Here is a 6,093-nt window from a genome sequence, read left to right on the forward strand (position 1 = left end):
AAGCCTGTCTGTAATTATATCGAGAGTTAAATGATAAATTTATTTTTAAAAGTTTTTTTAAAGGCGTCTAACATTTTAAATTTTTTTTTGAAACATTTTTGCTCTAAACTTTTTTAAAAGAGAGTATTTTTATGCCATCGCTAAATATAAAAAATATTGACCATTAAATTAAAATTTTGATCAAGAGTTAAAGGGCATATTTGTCTTAAATCTTTTTTTCAAAGAGTGTTGTGTATCCTGAATTTTGTTTGGAGCCTTTTTATCCTAAAAGTTTTAAAAATGGAGCAATTTTACTCTCTATTCTTCTACATTGTCGTCTTCTTTTTCTTTCTCTTTCTCTTCTATCAGCAAATTCCCAAGCTACCATGGATTAAAATCCAAATGTAAAGTCAGAAAAAATAGGTATTCAAGATTTGTGAGTATCGCAAAAAAGTCTCAAATCTAACTCAACACTTTCACCCCTCAAAAATGACTATTTAAGCCTACAACATTGCCGCTTTGTCCATCAAAGGCGAATCCGTCACTCTTAACTTCCCGTAGATTATCATCACCCTCCCCTAACTTGCAACATGCTCCTCGCATAACATCCAAGCCCCTACTTTCGCCGCCACCACCGTGATCAATTTTGTTATTGTGAGGCTCTCAAAAGAGTCTAAGTCAAGGTCAAAGTTGTCATAGTTAAGTGAGATAATGAAATTTTAAAATAGAAGAAGAGAACTTTCATGTGACCGAGTTCATATGAATTAACTCAATAAATAGTTGATTGTTTTTTAACATAGGTATGGATTCAGATGATTTGAAATTGCTTATTGTTCTTGTTTAATGTTTATAGAATTGTGCTTGCTATTGTTATTGATGTTAATGGAGGTATTCTTGCTATCTAGGTGAATTTTTCTTAAAAAAAAAAATTTAAAATGCTGCGTGGTTACAAGCCTACGAGTGACAATTAAAATTAAAGTAATGATCAATACTAATGGCAGGATAAAATTGTGTTCCTTTTGAAACCTTCAAGAAAAATAAGTTTTAAACAAAAGTTTAGGATACCTAGCACTCTTAGAATAAAAGTTTTAAGACAAGTATACCATTTAGCCCTTTGTCAAACTTCAGTTTAATTGTTAATATTTTTTATATTTAACAATGGGTTAAAAATGTTTCAAAAAAGTTTAGAATGCCCTGCACCTTTGGAGAAAAAATTTGAAGTAAAATTTACCATTTAATCCTTAAATCAAGCATGAATAGCACGAAAATACTGTGCATATAGAGCCAAATAGCTTCTTGCCATCTTATTGCATGGTTCGTGAAGGTGATTCGGTTCGAATTGTTGAATTGGATTGGGTGGAGGGTCAATTGTGGTTGTGGGCGTGGCGTAAGCTTTTCCGGAGTCGCATCGATTTCACTTTCGAATGAAAAAGAAAAAAATATGGTCTTGGAGGACTGGAAAATAACCATCTCTGTTTTCATATTTCATACAGTTAATCGTTCGAAACCCCTCACAAAATTATCATTGACACTAGTTATAATTACAATTATATTGTGATAAGAGATTACCTAACCTTTTATATATATATACCATTTGTTTTAAGGAATCTAGACGTAGACAGTGAAAGTTGAAACTTACCTTGCCAAGTTGATTCAATCAACAATACTCCATTCATTTTAAATTATAAATTAGTTCAAAAGAATTCTGTTGTCACAAAATATAAAATAATTTTAAAAAATATAAAATTTATTAATTCAAGTAGAGAAAGCATTAAAATAATATTATAAGCTAATGATTAAGTGTGTAGGGATATTTTTTTAAAGTTTATAATTTTGTTTTAAAAAATAAGTATATAAAGTGTCCTTATTGTGTTTATTGGTATGCATAGTCCTATCTCATATTATCTTATAATTTAAAACAAGAAAGTAAAATGAAAAGATTCAATCTTCCAATTTAGCACTTTTCAATTTATTAGTTTATTTTCTGCTTAAAATTATCCTAATAATGATTTTATATTAAGCTTAATTGAAATTATCTTTTTTTGAAGTCTTAAACAAACTAAGCCCTAAGACAAAACTCCAAAAAGGAAAAGTGTCACTATGTGAGACACTATTGTAGTGTTGTCAAATTTTTAAATTGACTTTTTAAAATAATTATTTTTACATTTCTAACTTATAAAATCATATTCTCATAAACTCGAATGGATGTAAACTCGATTGAACTTGTAAATTGACTCTTTAAGCTTATCATTTTTATTTCTAACTTATAAAATTATATCATTTTGTTCGTAAATTCGAACTAGATATAAATTTGATTACACTTGCTAAATTCATTAATTTTTATTGAGTTAAGTGAGTTAGGTATATATTGTGTAGAATTCAGTTTAAAGAAGCAACAAGATCCAATTGAAAGAAAAATGAAACTCAAAAAGGAAAAAATTAATATTAATAAAAAAAATAAGTTGTATAATTTTGAATTTCTACATTTAGTGCGATAATATATTATTGTGGATAGATTTAATTTCAATTATTTATATTTAAAATGTATATGAATTAAATTATGGTCATACTCACTCCTGTTCAAAATATAAACATTTCCTCTTCTTCTCAGATAATCTTGTTTCAAAATATAAACAATTTAGTAAATGCAAAAAAAAAAAATTATTTTACCTCTTGTATTTATTAACCTAATTTTTTATGCAAATATATCTCTTACTTATCATGAGATGCATCGGTAATTAAAACTAAGGGTAAAAGGAGAAATAATATATATTGTTACGAAAATAAGAACTTTATTTGTATACTTTTTTTTCTTAAAAATGACTTATATTTTAGACTGAAAAGATTTCTTTATATTTTAATTATTTAATTATATACTTTTAATAACAATTTATTAACAGATTTGAGTTTACATCGCATCACGAGTTTACTTGAATTTGACAACTTATATAATCAATTAAATGTATTTTATTTGTCTTTTATTAAATTTTTATTATAAGACACTTTTAATTATTTCATGTACTTTAAAAAATTATTTTTTATATTATAAAAAATAATATGTACTTTTCTTTTAATAATACAATTATATTAAATATTTTTACATTAATTAAGAAAAGATAAAATTGAATAAAATAGCTTAATTAATACAAATTATAAAGTATTATATATTTTAAATTAAAAATTACTTTTAAAAAATATCCCATAAAAGGAAGTATTATCCAACCGAATCAAAATGCAATAAAAAAAATCACTATTATGGGAAAGGAAAAAGAAAAGAAGGAAAAGCATAATGATTAAGTTTAGAAAGAATTTAAAAATTGATGGCGCTCTAATCGAAGAATCTACTGGAATTATGATCAAGAATGGACGAGCAAGGAAGTCACTAGTATTACAAACAATATTTGCCACTAGCAACACTAAGACTGCGTTTGGTTTAAATATTGGAAGGAAAGGAGATGAAGGGGAAGGCGAGCAAAAGGATGGATCCCTCAATTTGGGAGGCGGGGTTTTAGAGGGAAAGGGAGGAAAAATTTTTCCTCCCCTCTCCCAACCAGTCAGGGTCTAATAGAGAGATCAGACAAACTTTTCATCAAAAAAACAGAGAGAAAGAGGAATCAAACAAACTTTGAATTGTAAAATGTTATAATATAGATAGTAATAAATCCAACCTAACTCAAGCATGAATGAAATTTGAAATCTACCCTTTTAAGCGTCACTTCAAGAACTTATCATTTGACATCGCCCATTTCTTTCACCCACGCAGCTCAGCATTTAGGATTCTTGTTCCCATACTCACAGACACAACCTTTGTGCGTACTGGCGTGTGATTGTAACAAGACAGCACATGGCATTTTTCCTGCATTATTTTCCTCGGCTTCATCCCTTTCTCTGATCTGAATTTCCATAGCCCTACTCCCCCTGCAACTTGTTCTTTTACAAACACAGAGACAAGCTTAGATCTCAGCTAGCTAAATTTTTTTGGTAGGATTAGTCGGAGATAAAGAATCAAGTACCCAGATGCCCGAAAGCATAAAAAATCATTCCCTTCTAAGGTACAATTCTCCATTTGTTCAAATCATCCTCATTAGTCTAGTCTGCTTTTACTGTCCTAGCATGTTCAATGCTCTTTTGGAATGGAAGGTGGTGGTCAAGTTGATCCCACTGCATCCAATAACTCTCTCACTGCCCTTTACAACACCATCGCTATTTTTGGCATCATCGGCGGTGCAGTCTACAATATCCTCAGACCCCACATAACCATCTTCACAGGCTACTCCATCTATGTCCTTTACTCCAGTCCCTTCCTCTACTACAACTATTACGACCATCAAGCGTTCGCCATAGTCACAGGTGATCTTCTTGGTATAGGTGCCGGTCTTTGTGTAGGGTGCTAGCATAACATCATACCCTCTAGTAAATCAAAAAAGGACTTATGTTTCTATTTTCTACAGTATATTCAACATGGGCAACCTGATTGGTGGGTTAATTCCTTTTATTCTAAATTACCATCTTACTAAGGCTTCTTCTGCAAATGATGGAACCTACATAGGCTTTATGTGTTTCATGTCTCTTGGGGCCATTTTATCATTGGCTATCTTGCCACCTAGCAAGGAGGTTCGTGATGATGGGATAAAGTGTACAAATATCTTGTACTCCAATATGTCCGGCGAGGCTTTGGAGATTCTGAAGCTATTCTTTAATTGGAAAAACCTTATAATAGTTCCCACCGCCTGGTGCAACAACTTCTTTTATACTTACTAGTTCAATAATGTTAATAGGGTGCTGTTCAATTTGAGGACTAGAGGATTGAACAATGTGTTCTATTGGGAGCACAAATGGTAGGCTCAATAGGAATTGAATACATCATGGATTTTAGTTTTAAGAGCTGAAGGAAGAGAGGGTTTGTGGGAGGTTGTGTGGTTGCTGTTGTTGGGTCTTCTATATAGGGTTATGGACTTGCTAATCAGTTGAGATACTTCCAAGATGATTTGCCTCAGAAATTGGATTCTAAGGCCTTAGGCTCTGAATATGCTTGACTATTTGTGTTGTATTTTAGTTTGGGTTGCTGGATGCCATGTTCCAAAGGTTATTGGAGCCCTTGGCAGGTGATAATTCTCTTTTTTTCTGGTTCAGAGAAGTTCTTACTTCTTAGCCACGTACAGGTGTATGTCTTGGGTGCTAAGATTCATTTTCATGATGTAGCAACTTTTTACATGATTTATGCTTAGTTATGGAACAAGGAAACTTTTCATGGTAATATATTGATTTTATATGTGTTACACATGTAAGTATTGGGAAATCATCTATTAGGATTTGAATATATATAGGTACACTGGATTCTATAAAGGAATACAAAGTGTAAGAGTAGCAGTAGCTTGGCAAGTTGAAACCCATAAAGTTGCTCTCATGTCACAGTTGATTGTGAACTGGGTGCTCACCATAGTAAGCTACCCAATACTATTAATTTTAGTTATGTTGGCTGTGAAGGAGCACAGTAAGGCTAAAGCGAAACGTACATAAATGCTTGATTCTTCAGCTACTAACAATGACTTGGTCCAATAATAGTATGAGTATGATTGGTTGATAGCTATATAGATATTATTGTTTTGTTGCCTTTGTTACCATTATTCTTCCTACCTAATAGTTCCTTCCAATGAGAAAAAATAATTTCTTAAGTAAAACTTCTTGGGAATGTGTGTAAAGAACTCATTTTGAAGGGTGACAAACAAAAGTTTTAATTAATTTGCAAGTCTCTTTAGATAATACATTTCTTACTTAAAAATGTTTTCATTTTTTTAAGTTCAGCTAGGTGTGAAAAGAGAGGCTCAAAATCTCTATTTGTGCATATTATGCACACTAGGAAGCTGCCTTATGCATGTGGGATCTACTGATAGTATATGTAGGTTTTCAAAATACTAGAAGCCTAGATCAAGAAAGAATATTAATGTCTCTTAATCATTTTCCTAATCAAGCTATAATCAATTTTAAGCCTTTTTAATTTGTTGCTAACATGTATCCAATCAACAGAATACAATATGAAAAAAAGAAAAAGTTCAACAGAAATACTTAAAATAAAACATCAAAATTGGTTTACCATTTGGTAATGAATTATTG

General features: G+C 30.9%; 1 pseudogene; it reads left to right on the forward strand.

Annotated features, from left to right (window-relative positions):
• The first annotated feature begins 3,996 nt into the window (after positions 1-3,996).
• LOC129294529 (UNC93-like protein 1) lies at positions 3,997-5,499 on the forward strand (annotated as a pseudogene).
• The last annotated feature ends 594 nt before the right edge of the window (positions 5,500-6,093 follow it).

This window comes from Prosopis cineraria, unplaced genomic scaffold, assembly GCF_029017545.1.
Source record: "Prosopis cineraria cultivar Desert tree isolate PC_DT_omini unplaced genomic scaffold, ASM2901754v1 PC15, whole genome shotgun sequence".
In the NCBI taxonomy this organism is placed as follows: Eukaryota; Viridiplantae; Streptophyta; class Magnoliopsida; order Fabales; family Fabaceae; genus Prosopis; species Prosopis cineraria.